This window comes from Rousettus aegyptiacus, unplaced genomic scaffold, assembly GCF_014176215.1.
Source record: "Rousettus aegyptiacus isolate mRouAeg1 unplaced genomic scaffold, mRouAeg1.p scaffold_m13_p_10, whole genome shotgun sequence".
NCBI lineage: Eukaryota > Metazoa > Chordata > Mammalia > Chiroptera > Pteropodidae > Rousettus > Rousettus aegyptiacus.
The window spans coordinates 56,933,119-56,956,503 of NW_023416285.1; the positions used below are offsets into that span (position 1 = coordinate 56,933,119).

At 32.4% G+C, this 23,385-nt stretch overlaps 1 pseudogene; it reads right to left on the reverse strand.

Moving 5' to 3' along the window:
* Positions 1-6,657: 6,657 nt before the first annotated feature.
* Positions 6,658-23,036, reverse strand: LOC107516576 (annotated as a pseudogene).
* Between the last annotated feature and the right edge of the window lie 349 nt (positions 23,037-23,385).

Consider the following 23,385-nt stretch of genomic DNA (forward strand, 5'->3'; position numbering starts at 1 on the left):
ATTCCAAAGTATCCAAGATTCATAGTATAAAAATTGATTTGACTACTTTCAAGATTTTTAAAGTAACTATGAATTAAACACTAATACTCATGTTTTCAATGTTCACTCGTAATTATTTGGGATTGGAAATTATCATATTCTTACTAATTATAACATTAATTTATCATTGTTACATACATTTTTCAATTAATCATCTAATCAACACATTTAAGTGGATACTCTCTTCAGATTTGTAAACAATAATATTTATATACTAAGTAAAATGTAAGTGTATTGGTTACAAGTGCTTTTATATAATAAGATATGGAACTAATGTCAGGAATTTTTATTGAAATCAATTAAAAGGCAAATAAAGATCCACTAATAAAAGAATATTTCTAACATTCACTGAAATGTTATATATTAGTTTTTTTTCCATAAGTGATTAAAATTATATCACCATATCTTGCATAAAATAGGTTTTATTTGTTCTAAATTTTGACGATGTTTATAATATATGAAAGTTTGTCAATTTATCATCTATCTATCTATTATTTACTTGAAAACTTAAGTTACAAAAAAGTTCATTGTCTCTCCCTTCATTTACACTTGAAAACTACAGTAAAGATAGCCTACCAAAGTAAATAACTCTTAATAAACAAAGTTGTCATTTTAAATCTGCTTTATGCACATTTGTATCCTTTATAGACTATAATTTTATTCCATTCTAGGTAAAAGTATCAAACAGCCCTTAAAATATATTTTTCTAAAATATTTTCTACGTTCTGGCTTATGTTAAAAAAAAATTAAATGAGTAAGAAGATAAATCGATCAATGAATATAGTAAAACCCTCAAGAAAAATGAAAAGAATATAGATTATTAATTTTAGTAAGAAGTTATTACATGCCAATCCCTCTCACTTCTGATATATTTGTTTTCATCTTCATGATTCAGAAATTAGTGTTCACTGAGCTATAATTGCCCACACAAAGTAATAAACTGAGGTGGAAAATTAACAATCATCATGCTAATTAAATCAATTAAATCGGATACCTTGATATTCTCTCCTCATTCATATTAAATAGTATCTGAATTATTTAGCTGATTGTCAGCATTAGTCAAGTCATTGAGAGAAACTTGATTTTGACAACATAACTCAAACTTTCCCATATGTGATGTGGACATACTCTATTTCACTCTGTGAAAACACCTGTTCTATTTTCTGATACAATGTTAGATACAGAACCTGATTAGCATGTATTTGAGCACTGCAAAGTTAAGCTCACAATAGATTTTGTCATATGAGTGATGGGTAATGCCTAACACCAGCTGTCTTTTCAGCTGTGACCTGCCATCTAGCTTGTCAAATGGCCCAATAAAAAAATCAGTACTATGTGCTATTCCCTTCACTGAAAGAAATGTCTCAAATCATAAAGTTTTTAATCCTCTATGATGTTTCATAAAACTGTTTTCATAGCATATTTCTTCTCTCATTTATTTTAAATAATGGCAAATTACATAAGGCTCATTTTGGTAGTCATAAGGCACTTTTCATAATTTTCTTTTACTTATTTATTAGCAGACCCATTATATTACAGATGCCAATAAATTATCAAAGAACCCTATATATTATTAAGCCTAAATTATTTGGTAGGTCTATTTAGTTTTAGTATTCACGTTTAAGAGATATGCAAAACAAAGCAAAATACCTTGTTTGTTTGTTAATTTCAACTCCTGAAACAACTCTGTAAACATAAATGTGAAAGACTCAAAATGGGGGTAATGAGCTCTTTGACTTACTGTATTAGTTAAGACAACCATCCCACAGAAACTATACTGTGTAAATAACTTTTTCAGGAACTTCACATACAGAAATGTATTTTCCCTGTTATTTACTTTTTTAATCCATCTTTTTAGGCCGTCTGTCAGAGTAGTAAAAATTAATGAGTGGCATGCTTTATTGATGTTATATGCTAAATATTATGAACTAAGAAAGGAGTATGTATATTTTAACTTCTGTTTTACTATAGTGAAAGGGACATTAAATGTTAAGAGACCATTATATTTAAGTGACAAACTGAAACAGAACTGAACATGTTGAATTAAATTATTAAATTAAATGAATAAAGAGATCCAGTTTAAGTCAAATTTTTCTAACATCTTTACAGTAGAAGCTGATTCAGAGGTAATAACCATGGTTATCAAATTTTATCATGCTTATAGAACTCATTAAGAAATGCAAAAAAAGATGTTTTGTTCCTTTTCATTAGAGATTTGGATTCTGTAGGTGAGGTCTTTACCAATGTCTCTTTTTCCTCTCTTCCAGATACATGGAGATTTTTACTTTTCACCCTTTTAAAGCTATGTGATGTAATAACCATTTCTAATCAACCAGATGTGACAACTGTGACACTTTGGGCTAAATCACTTCATTGAAAGTTCTCTGTTCTCTCCTCATATTAAGTTGAGGCAGAGTTCTCTCTCTAAATGATGACCAGGTTAAACATGTAATCTTTCTTTTTTCAAGCAACTGTGATTTGTGCTTTGTATATTGCTACAAAATAACCTTGCTAGAAGTATGACTGGATTAAGTTAGCATTTAAAAAAGTATCCCCAGTTAATACATTATTCATGTGCTACATGGATCACTTTTATTTTATTTAATTTTAACTTTTAATTTGTTTTTAGTTTTCAATTACAGTTGACATTTGATATTATTTTATATTAGTTTCAGGTGTGTAGCATAGTGTTTAGACATAATATACATGTGATCTCCCCAGTTAGTCTAGTACCCATCTGACACTATACATAGTTATTACAATATTGCTGACTATACTCCTTATGAAGCTACTAATCTGTACTTGTTAATCCCTTCACCTTTCTCATCTAACCCCCAACTCCCTTCTCATCTGGCAATCACCAGTTTGTTCTCTGTAATAACTATGAGTCCGTTCTGTTTATTTCATTCTTTAGATTCCACATATAAGTGAGATCATATAGTGTTTTTCTTTCTCTGTCTGACTTATCTCACTTAGCATATACCCTCTAGGTTCATCCATGTCATTTCAAATGGTAAGATTTGAGTTTTTTATTGCTGAGTAATATTCCATATATATATATGTATCATGTCTTCTTTATTCAATATCTATTGATGAGTATTTAGATTGCTTCCATATCTCGATTAATGAAAATAGCACTGCAGTGAACACAGGGATGTACATATCTTTTCAAATTAGTGTTTTGGTTTTCTGTGGATAAATACCCAGAAGTATAATTACTGGGTAAAAAGGTAGTTTTATTTTTAATTTTTGAGGTACCTCTAAACTATTTTTCATAGTGGCTGTATCTATTTGCAATACTACCAACAATGCATGAGGGTTCCCTTTTCTCCACATCCTCACTAACACTTGTTTTTTTGATTTATTGATGATAGCCATTCTGATAGGTGTGACGTGATATCTCATTGTAGTTTGAATTTACATTTATCTGATGATTAGTGATGCTGAGCATCTCTCCGTATGTCCAGTGGCCATCTGTATGTCCTCTTTGAAGAAATGTCTATTCATGTCCTCTGCCCATTTTTTAATTAAATTGTCTGTTTTTTTGGTGTTATATGGTATAAGTTCTTTATAAAATTTGGATATTAATCTTTATCAAATGTACTGTAAGCAAATATCTTCTCTTATTCAGTAGATTATCTTTTTGTTTTACTGACAATTTCCTTTGCTGTGCAAAAACTTTAATTTTATGTAGGCTAATTTGTTTACTATTTCTTCTGTTTCCCTTGCCAAAGGAGTTATATCAGAAAAAAAAAAATATTATGAAGAGCAACGTCAGAGAGTTTGTTGCCTATTTATTCTTCTAGGAATTTTATGGTTTCAGGTCATACATTTAAGTCTTTAATCCATTTGTATATGGTGTGAGAAGGTGGTCCAGTTTTTTTTTGTTTTTTTTTTTTGCATGTATCTGTCCAGTTTTCCCAATGCCATTTATTGAATAGATTGTGTTTACCCACATTGCATATTCTTATCTCCTTTATCATAGGTGTGAATTTATTTCTGGGCTCTCTATTCTGTTCCATTGATCTATGTGTCTATTTTTATGCCAGTACCATGCTGTTTTGATTACTATAGCCTTGCAGTATGATTTGATATCAGGTAGTGTGATACCTTTAACTTTGTTCTTATTTCTCATGGCGACATGGATATTAGGGGTCTTTTATGATTTCATATAAATTTTAGGATTATTTTTTCTACTTATCTGAAAAATGCTTTTAGTATTTTGATAGGAATTGGCATTGAATCTATAGATTGCTTTGAGTAGTATGGATATTATAATGATGTTAATTCTTCCTATCCATGAGCATAGTATGTGTTTCAATTTATTTGTATCTTTTCAATATCTTTCTTCAGTGACTTATAATTGTCTGAGTACAGGTCTTTACCTCCCTGATTAAATTTATTGCTATGTATTTTCTGGTTTTTGATGCAATTGTAAGTAGTAGTTTTTTTTTATGTTCTCTTTCTGAGAGTTTATTGTTGGTCTATAAAAATGCAAGTAATATCTAAATATTGATTTTGTATCCTTATATTTTAATAAAATCATTTATAAGTTCTAACAGGTTTTTTTGTTTGTTTGGTAAACTCTTTAAATGTTCTATATATCATATCATGTCATCTGTAAACGACAGTTTTACCTCTTCCTTTATAACTCAGATGCCTTTTATTTCTTTACTTTTCTGATTGCTGTGACTAGGACTTCCAATATCTTGTTGAACAAAAGTGGTGAAAGTGAACATTTTTGCCCTGTTCCTGATCTTAAAGAAAACACTTTTAGCTTTTCTCCATTGAGTATGATGTTAGCAGTGGGTTTGTCATTTATGGCCTTTATTATGTTGAGATATATTTCCTCTATTCACATACAGCTGAGAGTTTTTATCATAAGTGGACACTGGCTTTTGTCAAAAGCTTTTTCTGCATCTATTAATATGATCATATAATTTTTACCTTTCGATATTTTAATGCAGTGTATCACACTAATTGATTTGCAGAAATTGAATTAACACTGCATCTCAGGAATAAATGTGACTTGATTGTATGATTTTTTAATGTATTGCTGAATTTGGCTTGCTATTATTTTGTTTGCTGATACTTGGTTTACTAATATTATATATAATATATGTATATATACACATATATATGTATTAATTCTTTGAATGTTATAAAATTCAGCTGTGAAGTCATCTGGTCTCGAACTTTTGTCTCTTGGGAGTATCTTGTTTACCAATTCAAATTCATTAGTAGTAATTGGTCGGTTCAAATTGCGTTTTTTTTCTTGACTCAGTTTATGAAGATTGTACATTTCTAAAAATTTATCCATTTTTTCTAGATTGTCCAATTTGTTGACACATAACTGCTTGTAGTCTTTCCTTATAATTATTTGTATTTCTGTGGAGTCAGTTGTCACTTCTCTTTCATTCTTGATTTTATTTATTTGGGTCCTCTCTCATTTTTCTTGATAATTTCGGTTAAAGGTTTATTAATTTTGTTTATCTTTTCAAAGAACAATTTCTTGGTTTCATTGATCTTTCATATTGCTTTTAAGACTCTATTTCATTTATTTCTGCTATTATCTTTACTATTTCCTTTCTTCCATTCATTTTAGGCTTTGTTTGTTGTTCTTTTTCTAGTCCTTTTAAGTGCACAGTTAGATTGTTTATTTGAGATTTTTGTTTGTTTGTTTCTTGAATTAGGCCTGTATTACTATTAATTATTTTCTTAAGACTACTTTCACTATGTCCCATAGATTTTGGGTCACTGTGTTTTCATTGTCATTCTAATAGGCATGTAGTAATATCTCATGGTCATTTTAATTTGCATTTCCCAGATTACATATGATGTGAAACATCTTTTCATATGCTTATTTGCTTTCTGTATATCTTCTTTGGTGTGCTGTCTGTTGAGGTCTTTGGCCCATTTTTTAATTGTATTATTTGTTTTCTTATTGTTGATTTTTAAGAGTTCTTTGTATATCTTTGCATAACAGCACTTTTATGAGCTGGGTCTTTTACAAATATATTCTCCTAGCTGTTGTTTGTCTTTTCATTCTCTTGATATTGCTTTTTTTGAAATTTAATATTTTTGATTTTTCATTTAACAGACCCTAACAAGGTGAGAGTTCTTGACTGCCTAAGCTGACTTTCACAGAGAAGAGCAAGCAGAGGCTGCCATGGAGCATCTGTAACTCCATGTAAAATCACTATGATCATAGTTTGCACATATTCTCTTACCCTCCCACAAAGACAGATTCTCTCTCTCTCTTTCTTCTCTCTCTCTCTCTCTCTCTCTCTCTCTCTCTCTCTCTCTCTCTCTCACACACACACACACACACACACACACACCTACTTCACCATGGAGGAACTCTTTGCAACAAGAGGCACTTGAATAATATCATAGAAGTTCCCATGAGAGGCCTCCCCGTCACAGTGAAGTGGGATCAATAGAATAGAAACTAGGTGCTCAGGATTCCATCTCCTCTTGGTCAAGGGACGGAGGCACGAAACTGATGATTTTGTGGTAAGTCAGGCTTTCCTATTCATCTATAAGGAGTTCTCTGTTTTCAAAGGATTGATTTGTCATCAGGACCATGACACCTAGCAAAATTGTGTGTACAAGGACTTATGCTGCTGTAATTTTCTTTTCTGAGTCCAATACAAGCATCTTCTCTAGCAAGGGATTGGCACCAATAAATACATTTGCAAAGTTTATCTTCGTCATTTGAGTCAAAGACTGAATGTAGTTTCTTGGCTTCAGCTCGCAGTCTTGGTTCACAGCTAGATTACTAGGTTTTAGATCCCCGTGGATTATGCCACTGGAATGTATTTACTTGAGACCTCGGAGAATCTGGTTAGATAAAGAACTGAACATGGTCATCCATAAACTGACATTTCATAATTTTTTTTTTCAGATCTGGCTCCATAAGATGGGTTGCCAGATACACATTGTTGAATTCCTCCAGATACCTTGCTGGTATAAAAATATCCAACAGACCAATCACATTTTCATGTTTTGTACAAGTAACCACAGTCTCTACAGGTCCTTTTGGCTTGAATACTGGACTGAAATGGTCTGGAGAGTTGCTTTTCACTGCCACATGTAACCTAGTTTTTGTGGCACAACGGCACACACAGAGCCATAGGCACCAGAAATCCACCAGAAACGGGTTCTGGTAACTCTTGGATACCTCCCAGATTGTCTTATTCAGATCCTGCTGATAGAATATAGGCCTTTTCTGAGACGTCCTCCCAGCTCAATGCACTTGCACGTCTTCCTGCCTCTTGTTCCCCACCCGGTAAGGCAGGGATCTTGCACGGGCTGCCCACAAACCTTAGAGAGTGGGGCCAGCCCTGCTAAGCACAGGAATGACAGCCACACTCCCTGCGCCCTTGCCCCAACCAGGCCAACTCTGGGCTGCACCATGGAACTACGGTTCCATCTCCTATGCATTCTGAAGTTTTTGATATTGCCTTTTTCAGAGCAGAGGTTTTTAATTTGAATGAAGTCCAGCTTATCCATTATTTCTTTCATAGAGTGTGTCTTTGATATTGTATCTAAAAAAGCATGGCCAGTCTCTTAACTTTTTAATGTTCTTGTCAATATATGTAGAACAGAAATTAAAATATGTCCCTTTTCTAGTCACCTAATTCATGCTAGAACTTTGCAAATTCAATCGCTATTCAATACATTTTTTAAAGCATTAACTGTGATAAGTCCTGCTATCATATACGTCGAAAGAATAGGGAACAGAGTAATTCACATTTCAAAGGTTTCTTTGATTTAGTTTCAGATTCAGAAGTGGTGGCCTATGTAAAGCCCTTTTTCAAATTTCTTCTAAACACCTAACTGGTTAAGATAATTAGATATTTTCGCGCTTTATTTGATATACGAAACCAGTGATTTAGTGGCATGGCCTGGAATAAAATGTCTCTCCTCTTCTTGGAGGTTCTCATTTCATTCTCATTGAATGTCACTTTAATGGCCTAAAGGAGACAATATAATCCCCAAAGAGTATTTCTAGTAGCTAATTTTCTCTTCTATAGTTGGGAAAATATTAAGACTAGATTTGTTACTGTTATTTTCGGTGGGGGGAGGGGTTGGTAGTTGGAAATTATACTTTTTAAGAGCCTTAAAGAAAAAGAGGAAAGATAGCCTGGAATTAAATGTTTGTCTTTTTTAATCTGTAGAGTTTTTGAAACAGGCTGAGATGAGCCAGGTAGGATTGCTCTTTGAATATATGTAGAGGAAATTCCACATGCTGTAGCGTTTTTGGCCTCAAATCATTTGTCCGTCAACTCCTGATAAAAGTTCACCAGGGAGAAAGGATACCCTTGATGATTAGGGATAAAGTCATTTATTACCCCTTAAGTTCCCTAAACTATCTTGAATTTCATTCAGCATAAGAGAGAAGGCCATTTGAAATTTTAGTTTAAGAGTACAAAATAGAACAATAATAAAATTATAAGATAACTCTGAGCTCTGTGTGTGTGTGTGTGTGTGTGTTGCATTCTTTTCTATATTAAACTATCTAATTTTATTTATTTCTATCTTTTGGTCACATTAAATTTCTGTAAAGCCATAGGCCTGAATCATATTTAAATAGTTTCCAATGAATGGGACTTTACTAAACTCTTTTATAGTATATAGCTATCACTTTAATAAGTAATGAGTACAGGCACTTTCTCAGTCTCTTTTTTCTGTATCTCAATAACATGAAGATATAAATAACCCTGTGAGATGCTTCTCCTCTCTCTCAGAGTAACTGACTACTTCAGTGATTACCATGGAAGCAACTATGAGCTGATGCTTGCCTGCATTTATCTTAGAGCTTTACTAAATGCTTCATTCCATGCCCGAAGGGACAACCAACTTCATAACACAAAAATTAAAGTTTATTTCATACTAAAAATTCTGTTGGGAAGTAAGGAGATCTATTTATTCATTCAGAAAATATTTATTGAGTCTCCTGCAGGTGCTAGGATATGAGTGACCAAAACAGGCTTTATGCTTTCATAGGGGAGACAGACTTTTGGGGGGAAAACAGACAATAACAAAAAAGCAAACAAATACGATATTGTAAAAAGTGGTAATAACTGAAAAATTAAAGCAAAGTGAGAGAAGAGTGGTGAAATTTGATATAGGACTATCAAGAAAGCACCCTTTGCTATGTAAGCAGAGAGTTTAAGGAAGTAACGAGCAAGTCACCTGGGATATAGGAAACAGATACTACAATGGGCTTGAGTTGTGTGTGTATTTAGAATAATTTACAGAATTGCAATGATTATAAACCAGTGTAGAGGATAGTAAGAAATGAGATCAGAAAAGTAATTAGGGGTAAAGTCATTTATTATCTCTTAAAGCCCATTGAATATTTAGAATTTCATTCAGTGTAAGAAAGAAAGCTGTTTGAAGTTTTAGTTTGAGGATACAAATTAGAACAAAGATAAAATTATCAGTTAACTCTGAGTTTTTCATGAGATTTTTATTTTTTTAATTCTTGTGCTTTATTTCTTTTCTGAATCTTATTCCATAAAACCACGAATAAATCCTCTACTATTCAAAAAGTCCATGCTGTTTTTTTTTTTTTTTAGCTTGTATTTTCCATCAGCATAATAAAAGCCTAAAACGGTGATCATAAAAATTATTTCATTCTTTCAAGATTAACTTTGGGTTGCTTCTCTAAACTTTCTCCCTCTTTCCAAGCAGATTATCACAATATTTACTTTCTCAAACCGAAATTCTAAACAAAACAAATAAATCAGTTAAAACTGGTGCACTTTCTATGAGATGGGAGTATTTTATGGTTTAGAAAATAAGATTCTATATTCCTATCCTCTTCTCTGCCCCATTCTCTTAGGATATTTTCTTAACTTTCTTTTAGTTTTATTGTTCTTTGGGGCTTACATGTTTTTATCCTTATCCATTAGTGACTTTGGGAAAGTAAATGAAATAAAATGATTACTGAACTTCTAGCAGTTCTTAGCTCAACCCTTTAGTTTTGTGATTGACAAAAATAATGAATGGTTAAAGTTTTAATTAAACTTTATTGATTCCATTGATCTTAATCTACATCACACACAAAACTGACCTGTGACTACACTCTACCACTTCTATGCCTTATTTTCTAGGTCTAAATTATGTAGAGGAAGTGGATGGATGTATATTTCTGTTTATCTTCTAAAATATCATCACCTGTCAAAATATTTGTTCAATAATAAAATGCTAGAATAAAATTCCCTGAAATTTTGAGAGATAGGGTTTCATGAATAAATAGCAGCTAGTGTATTTACCTTATCTGGAAGAGAAGTAACAGAAGTGCTTTGTGTCAATCAATATGAAAATGTAATTTAATCCAATGAGACAAAAATCAATTTTCCTTTCTCAAAGTTTCAAAGTAGTTAAATATCACCTGTTCTGCTTAATTAGTTTTTGATATTTGTACAAACTCACCTTTAAACTTCATAACAATACAGTTTTTGTTTGAGCTTCAGATTTCTTTTCTTTGTCCTAATTACATTCTGATTTAGTTGGCTAGAGAGAGGAAGGGAAAGCTTCTTTTTGCAGAGAAATCATATTGCTTTAACAATGGTGCATAGGATTTTCAAGCTCCAATGCTTAAAACAGCCTTCCACTGACCTGGCGTAGTCCATTAATGAAGCTTTGCAAACCACAAATTTAGCACGAACCCACGATGCGTTTTGGAATAAGTTAAGAGTATATTTGAAAGTTACATTGTTGTTGGTGTTTATGAATGTGAAAAGAGTAGCTTTTGCAATTGGCAATTGACATATATGAGTAATTTAAAAATTCAAAACTTGGCTGAAATGTCCAGACCAATAGAAAATATATATATATATATAATATACATACATACATAGATTTTATATACATATGTAAAATGTATGTATATGTGTATGTATATTTATATATATAGAATTAAAGTTTAGAAAGGATATAGGTTGAATGGACATATCCAAATGTGTGGACGCACCATAAGATATGGTACTTCTGAGGCAAAATCAACTCAACTTTAGGGAAAACGAATAGTAAGACTTAAAATTATTGCTAAGTTTAGTTCGTATATCTCAGGAGAGAAATACATTTGTGGATATTAAGAAGTACAACTCCGACTCCCCTTCAAGAAAGAAAGTATTGCCCCAGCCGCTGACAGCGTCCAGCCATTAGAACTTTCAGGATGTTCTTAGTTGTGAGAGCACGCTTGCTCAAGGTCATGTCCTTTCTTGGTAAGAAAACAGGAAGACACTGAGGCGGGCAGGGCAAGGAGGAAGGTATAGAGGCTTCACCATTTCTGTTTTACACAGGACAGCTTAGATGAACCATTTTACCTCTAGAGCTCCTGAGGTGTTGACTCAAGTTGTTGGGCCTGCCATATCTTGCCTTGCTTCCTCTTTTTTTTTTTTTTTCCATAGGTTTTGATAGCAAGAGTTTGTTCCTAATAAACATCTTGACACTAAACTCTGACTTACTTACATATGGCTTCCCTCAGAATATGACCTGTAACAGCACTGTTGTCCAGTTCCCAGACTAGCATTGATTCTTGAGAAATATATGCCGCCATATAATTTTTTTTTTTTGTTTCAGCAAAACATTTTATATTTGGCTACAGACTATAGCGAAAAGAAATGACAAAGATATTTAGATTTCATAATGTTTTATTTGTTAGCATTTACTGTCATCCCTCTGAAACTATAAGTTTTTTCACCTTTAAATTAACAAAACCTATCTTAGAGAGCTGTGATTAGGATTACAGAATTAAGTAAAAGTGATACTAATTAGATAAATAGATAATTTTAGAGAGAAAAAAAGTATAGTTGCCAAGAAAATGAGCTTTTGTGTTAGTCTGATTTTGTTAAAGAATTAGCTTGGCTTCTTGATGATAATTAGTCCTTGATCAATTTGTTAGTCTCAGTTCCCTCTTCCATAAAATAGGCGTAAAAAAAAATCAGAAATATCAAAGTTTTGTGAGATAATTAAATTGAATAATGTATATAAACTTTTTATATGACTCAGTAAAACCTCAATACACATTAGCTTTCTTTTCAATAAAAAATGAGGGAGAGTGAAATATAAATCTCATTAATATTAATTCTGTATGCTTTAAAAATGTAGTTTATGACATATAAAAACCATGTTGATGAATTATTGGATAGTAATTTTAAACTTATTATAGAAAAAAGACAAAAATTGGACAATGATAGGTCTTTGATTCAATAGAATTATCAATAGGGGTTTCTTTTCATGACTAAAAATGTGTGTTGGGGAATGGATTTAATCTTATTCTACATACTAATTTAAGTCATTTTTTGTTACTACTGTCCATTCTAAATGACCATCAAAGTGACTACTTTCATAGAGTTCTTTTATTTGCCTGAGAAATCTTGAGTCACAGTAGTTTAATTTTCTGAATATGAAGATAGTTGGCTCATTATTATAAATCATATCTTTTCTAAAGAAATTCGTTGCTATTTATTGCTATTTAGACTGACTTTTCCCTCTTTCGACTAGTGTTTTGAGTTGTAAACTAGTTTTCTTTTTAGAAAACTCATATTTAAATAGCAAAATAAATGTCAAAAATTCATAATATTTATTTAAAAACAATGTCAAATCACTCTTGTAAATAAATAATATTCATATAAGTAAGCAATTGTATTTTAATAAGGTCTCTATTGTATATATATGTACTCATCCATTTAGAATGTATAACTCATTTAGTAAATTTCACTGAAATATAAAAGTAATTTTATTGAAATATGGAGTAATTAGAAAAATTTGATCATATTTTGTCTGATGAATACAGAACAACAAATTTTATGTTGTGTAAACTTCCACGTAGTGGAATAACTAACCTGAAATTATGGTATTTCTAATATAGTTGATTCCTTATTAAGCTTTTTCTTCAAATAATAAAAATATATTTTAAAAATATCTGTTATATTAAAAGTATTTGCTGGGTAATTTACATATAAAATTTTGTGAATTCTATGAAAAACCTCATAGGGATCTCTATGTGATTATAACTTTATAAGAGCGTTCTTAGCTCTTCAGTTTCATGAAGATTAGAGGCAACAGTTTGAATTTGTCTCTAGCTGAGGTCAGCAGAGGACATCTTGGTGGAGCCAGAGATGAGAACAGTGAGATGAGGGTGAGTGTTGACAGAAAATCTTGGGATAACAGAGGACAGAGAAGAGGTGAAAGGCAAAAATAGAAGTAATTGAGGCCAGCAATTACCCAGCCAGAAGCCAAGTTTGCTTTCTGAGATCATATCAGACTCTCTTTGGGGATTCCCAGTTAGACATTGGAGAATTCTCAGTGGGGGATAATAGTGGAGCTCAGATGTTATTCGATCTTAGTTTTACCCACACATCAATAAAAGCTTCACATATTTTAAATAGTAATATGTTAAATTAAGTCCTATTCTGATCTGGTTGCCCAAAATATAATAACTACAAGTTTAATGTCTTTTTTATAAACTCAAAATTTTTCTCCAAGTATAATTTATGAACATTGGTTTTGATGAAATTTTTTTAATGGTGTAGAGATACATACAAAACAGTAATTTTCTTTAATGTGTTTCAGATCTTTTAGATAGAGTGAGTGCTTGGACAATATCAGGTAGTCCTTTCATGTAATGGAAGCATTCCTCTCACTTTTAAACTGAGTAACCTATGATATTTACCTCATCATCTGAAAATGAAACTCACTACAAAATATACAGTAAATGTTATGTTCTAGTTTTGAGAAAATGATAGGCAATTAACTATGGCATATATGACTCAGAGAGAATTGTGAATTTAGAAGCAGCAATGTTTTAGAATTTATTTTACAGATCATTTAAGATACGCATAATAAAGTTTATGCAACATTATGCTTAGCTTCTCAGATTATTTTTTATTTAAATTTGTTCTTTGTACCAGAAAGGAGAAATTTTTCTTTACCTCTCCCTCTAATCAGTGAAAATTATGATTACCTTTCTTCTCATGCTTACCTAAACATTGTATAAATTATCTTTACCTATTTGATGACAATTTCAGAGCTAAAAAATGATCATCTGTACATACCACATAAAATAACTGCAAGAAAATGTGTTACTACATACCTTTCTTTTTGGAAACAAAATAGATATTATTAATACTAATAAAATTGATGATTTGAGATTAAAATTCAGGGGCAGAGAAATAGAATCAAAAATTGTATTGGCTGCAGTAGCTTTGTAATGTGTCAATTTGGCTATGCTGATTTACATTCCCAAATTTCCTTTCTCTGAATATTTCAATTTAAGATGAGCCACAGAAGAGGTTCTTGTACAAGATTTGAAGGGCTTAAATGAAGCAGCAGCTATATGTAATTCATGCATGCTGTCACTTATCTGCCAGCTCGTCTCTCTAGCGTTAGGCTATAGTCAAAAGTGCAACTGCTGCACTAATTCTCTGGATCCTCCTGTAGCTTTTTCAACTTTTGGGCCAAGCATTTAGCTCCATGGGAAAGGGTACCAGTTTCTGCAAGACAGCCATACCATCAATATTAGAAGCAGCAAAAGCTGACATGGGTTTCAGTTTATTCTTATGCAGTAATACTTGTCTTCGTTCTCTATCATTTTATATACATCTTCTCTTCCTCACTATCTGCCCTGAAGACTCCAGGCTCCAGCACCAGAAATGAGCACAGTAACTTTACATAAAATGCCTAAGCAGCTCCCACAAATGTGTAAGGTCAAACTCCTGTAATAAATTTCACATAAACTCCTCCTAGTGGTGTAGTTCCTGACTGAATCTTGAAACACTTGCTCTTAATATAAGTCTTTAAAGTGTTTATGTATTTTAAAGAGTTAGTGATAAAACATTTTATATTTATGAATAATTTCAAATTAAATTATTTGAAATAATTTAGTTTCAATTAAATATATTTGAATATATTTACTTGATAATGTGTTAGACATTATAGATGAATAAATGATGAAACCCACTTTAAGTCTGATATCACATGTAAAACTGTATGGAAATTGGTTTCCCTTAAAGTCACCTTGTTTCCAGGTCTATGCACAATATGTTTATTTAAGAATACAATTTTTATATGAAGTGTGCAATTTTCTCTTGCATTACCTGGAGATAAGGTCTAGAATTATATTTTCTTGATTATAAAGGATCTTTAAAGTCCTTTGAATTATGGGTACACATTTTCTACATTGAGAATTTTGAGTACACAATTAGTGGACTGAACCAAATTACAGAAATACATAGATTTGTTTTAATGGCATATATATTAGATAAATTAGGTTAAAAATGTATTGTCACTCACAGAAATTACTTTGATAATGTTGTATTTTGATTTCCTCATCAAATATTACATGTATAGAAATTTTAAGCTGTTTTCAAAGATTCATTAGAGAAGACTAAAGAGAATAAGATATCTCCTTTTCACCATTTAAAAAAAAATGTAGCTTATCTATAATCAGTGGGTGGATGAGTGGATTTGAAAATCCATCAACCTAGTAGAGAAATTTTAAAAAACACATAGTTAGAGAAGCAACTGTCATGAAGTAAAAAGTATTATCTTTTTTTATTCTAGTTGAAAACTTCAGGTTTTAAATTATAATTAGGAAATGTGAGAGGAAAATGTTCTTGTTAGGTTGTAATACCAGTAATTTCTGAGAGAAGCAAGATAATTTTGCTTGTATTCAGGATTTGTATTAGAATCATGGACTAGCAATGTAATTGTATGATAAAATTAAAATAAGAATTGGGACTAAGTTCAGTGGTATCAATAAAAACACATCACCTATTTTCCAAATGTTTCTCTTTGGTACATAAGGGCAAACAGAGCTTCAATTTTCTTTTAGTGCAGTCAACTTCTAATTTCACTCATTTACCTGGCTCTCAGACAACTTGCTATATCATCCATCTCTTATAAAAAATATAAAGAATATTCTATTAGTCACATTCATTTAATCATTATTTCAACTCTTTTACTTCCTTCTCTAGGATTGAGTACACAAAGCCAAACTTTCTATGATGAATTAAACAAATCAAAGTTCTTCAAAAACACATTACTAACCATGTTTTTGGTCACAAACTCTTGTCTTTAGATAATTTTCTGTGAGTAAAAAAGTCTTTTCATCTCATCAAAGGATTTTCAGACATTGACTGTGTCTTGCTTAGAGACTCTGACATCCTAACTAATAGAGGAATTTAGGAAGACATATCAAAAGCAAAAAGCTATTACTCCATACTAGAATTAGATGGAAAGAATATACATATGAATAATAATTTTGAAAAATAAAAAGATGAAGGGTAGGAATATGACTATTGCAAACACAATATTTTGACATAAAATGAAAACCAAAATATGTTTTTCAAAATGTAATGCACAATGAGGAGAGCCTACTAATTGTTTCAGTTGATATTTTAAATAAAGTCCATCTTAGTTTTGGGCAATTTTCACTGCCTAAAAATGATGAGAAGTCCTAACACATTGCCAATGCTTACTCTCGTTTCTAATAGTTCCCTTTTATATTATTTTTCATTACTGGATACAACTTTGTCATGCAATAATAGGGCAACTCAGAAAGTTCTTTCCAGGCACTTAAAACAAATTATACTATCAGTGCTTAACCATTTTTATTATTTTCTCAACTTTGTTGTGTTCTGGACTGTAATTTATTTCTATCTCACATTTCGTCCAGTGAGTAACAAAATTGGTCTGAGGAAAAACATATATAATTTCAAAAATTATTAAAAACATTTAAGTAAACATTGACGAACAGGCAATATTGACAGTATTTAATGTGACTAAATAATTTGGGCAGATTTCTATTAGTATGCACATGTAACAGTAAGAGGTACATTTCCATACAGATGTAAATTTGCTTCAGTGAATCATAACAATCACCTCTTTAGTCCCTGTATGCTGTTTGAGGGTAATTATAATACATCTTCACTACCACTGAACAAATCTTATCCACAGATGCATCTGAAATCATGTCAGCATTTGATAAAACATTATTTATTTCTCTAGGTTTTGATGTGTCTTCCTAAGTAAAGTCTTTAAGAACAGCAATCTGAACCACCAGGTGATCCCTATTTCTATCTTAAGAAACGGGATATAATTGCCTTTCACATTTCCCTTTTATCACCTCTTATTTTAGCATTTAATCCTTCACTTATTAAAATAACTGCTTGAAGATAGCATTTTTTATTGGAAAGTTATAGATATGCTAAGTGGAGTATGACAAATGAATTCTATAATTTGAAAATTTACTAGGTAACAGGTAGTAAGCAATGACACTTGTCAGTTTTATTGACTATTAGAGAGATTTTATAGCATGTGCTGCTGCAAATACTCTATTTCCGAGTTAAAGCTTGGTGTGCTGAATTCCATGTCAACTTTAAATTTAATAGTATCATTCTGGAGCTAAGTCTTACACAGGTGGATAAAATAAAACTTTTTGTCTGCCTGGGTAAAACACATTTCTTATTGTTAACATATATATACCAATAACAAATCTGGGAATTTAGAGAAACCAATCTTGTTAGAATTTTTTAAAATTGACTAACAGAAACAGAAATATGTATTAAAGTTTATTTTCATAACCTGGTAAGCTTTCGTTTTCATTTATTCTGTGAGCAATGACGTACACTCCCTCCAAGTTTGCTGATGAATTTCTCTTTAAAGCAGATCCCACATTGCAATACAGTTCTTTACATAAGATTATGCAAAGCCTAATAAGGTATATGGTATATTATACAATTGGTGTGGAGCTGGGAATTAGCAGACTTTGTTACTAATTTTGTGTTCATCCCTCTCAAAATCTCAAAAATTGGGGTGAAGGCTGTATTAGACAAAATATATGATATATTTTGAATCATGGCTGACACACAATGAACTCAATAAATGTAAATCATTCTCTACAAGTACTTACATATCCAGAGCTCACAATCATGCTTATAAATGTGTCATCAAAAAAAAAAGTACCTTTGAATTTTTAATTCAAATCTCTTCCTCTTATTTGTCTAAGAGACGTGCTTGTTCACAACACTTTTCGAAATTGTAAAATGGATAATTTAAATAGATAAGCTCTAAAATTATTTTTAAAAAATTGTCAGTAAATGTTTGATTCTTTTATAGAAGATGACACTAGCGTTGGTGTCAAATTTAATTGTGTCTCCGCCCTCAAAATTACAAAGACAAACTATCTGGTTTTCTCTTTTTCAGTTAAAATATTAGACTTATTTTCAAGTTTTAACTTTTTATTGCAATTAAGGTGAATTTCAGCTCTAATTACATGACATTCTTTTTGAGGTATAAATAGTCAATATTTTAACAATCGTATTTGCAGTTTCTGGTAAAAATTACGTCACTATAATAATGTCAAGATGAATGTGGATTCATCTAGTTATATTTAAAATGACAATGTATCAACAGCTATAATGTATATTAATTTTATACAGTTTTCCCATAATGATCTGTTGGTACAATAGTCTTTATATTAGAGACTCTTGCCATATTGAATACAGACGATGTTTATTGGCTGTAATTTTAAATAAGATATTTTTTTTTCTTTCCTTATCCCATCGTATTTATTAACTCAACAAGATATCTTTCATGCAGTTAAATTTCTAAGCAATGTTAGGTTAAAAAACATCCTACTTCCTGTTAGTATTGCCAATATAGTCTGAATTTGGATATTCAGCCTTGTTAAATAATAATACATAAAACTTCATGTGCAAGTAAGGTTCTCTACCTCTTTCAAGTGAGGGCATAGAGGAGACAAATGCCAAGCTTCTCTGATTAAAGTTAAAGCAGGTATAGGGCTGCTTTATAGAGTTCTGCTCAGTTGACCCTGGTCTTATACTCAGAGGTGACTTAGAGACATCTTAGGGAAAGTCATGTTAGAAAGAGTTTGGAAACTACTAATATGGAGGAAGGTATGAGGAAAACATTGAGTACAGATTATCTCATGATGTTTCTATTTCATGAATAATTAAATACAGGATGAAACATGTTTGTTACTATGGCTAATCCCGGAAAATAAACCGGGAAGGAATACTCAGAAAAGTAGATTTGACTCCAACATCCTACACTGTCCTCTAAAATTTTGGATAAAGGCTTCTTATATATATATATATATAAATAAAATGATTCATCTTCTCAGCAAATTTCGATAGTATGCTTCTTGTGTATCTATTTCTTATACCAACTTAGTTTTTATTTCACAACAATTGATTTTATTTTACCTTCCATTGGTTATTTTAATTCCTACTGCCCGCTTATAATATTGTATTATATATAGTTATATTTGTACATATAATTTTATATATTTATATATAAATATTTTATATACATGTATAACTATTAGGACAGAACTGTTTTAATTGCTATTCTATGTAAAAACTCATTTTATTTTTATTATATGATTTATTTATATTTTCAGGAATTTATCTAATGTGAGAATATACCTAGAGTTTTCATTGAATTTACATGTCAACAAATATATCCATATATATAAAATGTAAAAGCAGTTGATTTAATCATAGTGATGTCACTCCATCCTAGAATCTGACAGATTTCCTCATTTACAGTATTAAACTAATTCTAAGACACTTTTGTAAATGACATTTTGATATAAAGAAGCATTTAAAATTGATGATATCACAATTTCATTAGGTTTTGGGCTCTACAATAGTAGTGCATAGCATGATGGTGCCTCTCACAAAATTACTTTAGATGAAATGAGATGAATTATTTAATTTTTCTCTTAATTTTCAGAATGCTTTGCAATTTTGTTCCTATCTTCTATATATTGTTTATTTTCCCCCTATACAATTATAATATTACTGCTACAACAAATAGAATCAAGCATGTGTGTTTGTGCGCATGCATGTATATGTTCACATGCACCTGTGTATTCTTTTCTCTTATAGTTACTTTGAATATTTCTAAGATAAATTAGACATTTCTTAATGTTTTGTATTTATTTTCTAAGTTTATTTCAAAAGGGCACAGTCTTCTCAATTATTTATAAGATTTTTAATCATAGTATTTAAAAATATGTTATTTTCTTTGAAAAAATGTCAAAGGAGAAAGAAAAAGATATGCACATGCTCATATTGTCATCTTGACCAGACTTTCCAACAAGAGAAAGAAAATAAACATCGCTAGTATTCTTTTCCATTCTTTCCAGCTTAGAATTAAGGGTTGCTGTTGCCACACTGCATTTGATTGAAATGGACCTAATGTGTAATTAGAAGGTGTCATATTCAGAATCTCAGGACAGGGATACTGACTGGTACGCTGCTATTCTAGCATGACAAATGATAAGTGCTTCCTTTTGGCAGAGCCTCCTTATGTATTGGTCTTGTCCAGGTCTTTTCTGAGCATGCTATGGCAACTTTGGCTGTTACTACTTCTGTTTCCTACTGCCAGAGTCCTGCTCACAATGCTATCACACAGAGATTAAAGCAGGAATGTAACCACTCCTTTTCAATGTCAGTCGGCAATGAAAAGAAAAAGTGATAGAGCCCCAGGAAGACAAGTTTATATTTTCTTGCTTAGTAACCTGTATGAAGTAAGGCTCTTGAAACATTTCTCATTAGTGTCCTTATAAATTTGAAAATGGTGAGATAAAACATATATAATTTGCAATTATGTGGCAATTAAGAGAAACCCAAATACATATTTCTTTTTAGATGGAAAGTTACTTGTTTAGAGTGGATTTTCACCTGACTCGTGCTGATGCTATTTTTGGTTACATTATTGCTGATGTAGGTAGTGTTGGTCCATCTTTTATTAATCACAAATTCAAAAAGTTATATTTCTAAATGACAGAAAAGAGAAAAAAATTAGCTAAATTCAAAACTATAACAGATCACACAGGGAATAGCTATGAATGCAGATGTCGATTTACTCTAAACAATGTAAACTGTATTTTATGGAATATCAGTTTGATATATGGAAAACAAAATTTTCCCACTTGATTTAACCATTCCTAGCCCCTTAAACAATTCTAATCAGGCAAGGAGTATATTGGGATCTCTGTCTTTCTGATTTTGTTGTGTGATTTTGATTTGTTTATGCCATTAGCCTCTCTAGCAGACCTGGTGTCCACTGTGTTTGTGGTGACCATAGGGAAGTTATAAGCCTGAAATCTCTTATTATGGTCCTAATCCATACTGTCAGAAATCCACAAATAGCAAAATTAAAACCACTAGGTTAATAAAATAGTATTTAGTAAGAATTTATTATGCATATACAAACATGCCATGAACAAGGAGTTCTCAAACCAACCATAGAATGAGGCTCAGAGGTTATAGGACAGGTAATACAGTGAAAATGTAGAGGATGTTTATTCTTTACAATGATGGGTTATTGCAGTAAAGTTTTCTTAAGGATAGGGGATTGGTTAAGAGTGGTTTTCTCATGCCAGTTTGGGGGAACAGCTTAAGATGTGTTTATGATTTTCAGAGCATTTACAGAAAGTGACCCAAGTTGTGTTTCACTTATTTTTATGAAATGAGCAAGATTTATTTCACTTATGTGGCTAAGATGGTTTTGTCTGCTTGGGGAATTTTCAAGTTTGGTCTCCATTTGTATTTAAATTGAGCAAGACACTGATGCTTCTCTCACTTTTCTGATTTACATTTTAGTTTTTCTTAATAACAGAAAACTAAACCCCTTCTTTATTAGGTCCTGGAAGTTAGCTTGGCTCATGCTGTCTCCTCCCCATGTACTATTGTTCTAAACCACTTTAATTTTAGGTTGTGGCTTATCTGACAGTTATTTTCCTGATCACCTCAATTAATTGTACTGCTACCCACTTTACCTTTAATATTGCCTATCAGCCATAATGTCCATTATTCTCTATCATATTAAACCTATTGAATATACATCAAGCATAAAAAAATCAATCAAAAATACAAAATCAAAAGGTGACAAAATATAATGAAGATTTTTACATCTTGACATTCTGGGCTTCCAATGAAGATAGTGGTGGAGTAGATAAATGCCATGCTTACCTCCTCTCACAACCACATCAAAATTACAACTAAATTATGGAAAAGCCATCATTAGGAGTCACCTGAAGTCTAGATGAATAGAATTCCAACAGAAATACAACTGGGGACGCAAGGAGAAGATGCTTCAGGATTGATAGTAGGGGCAGAGATGCAGAATGGGCTGGTCTCACATCCACGTGAGACAATTGAGAATGGATAAGGATTTCTTAGCTTTGAAGGTTCCGCCTGAGCAGTAGGGGTCATGGGCACCATGCTGGGCTCCCCAGCCCAGGGTTCTAGTGCCAAGAAGAGAAATCCCCACAACTTCTGGCTGTGGAAACCATAGAGAGTGCGGCTGAGTGTGGCGAACTATGACTATGGTGACACTCTCCTCTTAAGGGGTCCATGTGCAGACTTCCTTGCTGGTGGAATTACTTGCTTTAAGCTCCAGCACTGGGACGGTAACTTGAAAGGTGCCAAGGACATACTGAGAGAAACTAAATTGTCTGGCTTCAAGGTGAAGGATGGATTAGGAGCTTTCTCTTAGAAATAATGGAAGAAGCCATTGCTTTTTTGTTTAGCCTCCCCATTCCCAGTATGCTGACACAGGCGGCTGCCATATCTAAATCTTCGTCAACCTAACACTGGTTGCCCTGTCCTAGTAGTTCTCTGAAATCCTGCTTCATCCAACTTATAGGCTACCCAAGCTGTTTCCAGTGGCTTTTCCATACAAATGGCCTGTTTTGGCTCATGCTGTGAACTTTTCTAAAACCTATCATGGCTTTGCAAAACGCAAGCATCTGGCCTTAGCATTCCCTATACCTCTTGCTGAACAACCCCAAACTGTGCACTAGTGGCAGCTGGCCTCAGTTTGCAGCTTGGCCTCTTGAGACACTTCCAAGCCCAGAATGGATGGCAGCCATCTGCAGATTGATTGGGATTTTTCCCAGGTGGCCCTGAGCAGGTGGCACAGGCTGTAGCTGAACTTCGCATGTAGTGGCATGTAGTGGGGTCTCTACCAAGAGGCCCTGGGGCTGGCACGCCAAGTGGCTGGCCTCTGACCAAATCAGAGCACAACCGAGGGCTGCATCCAAAATTAACACATCCAAAGAGCAGACTAGGCAGACACCAGAGCCCTGCTAAAGCCAGTCCTGCTCCATAGGGTCAGCTACTCACTGGCCAGTCTTGACAACCAATCAATTTGAGGGTTAGTCCCTTTTACTGGTTTATAAACAGCAACCAAGGTTCAACTACAATAAGAGAACACACACAACCCATATGAGGGACACACCTGGAGCACCCAAGCTTGGGTGATCAGGTAAGACTGTGCCACTGGGCCCTA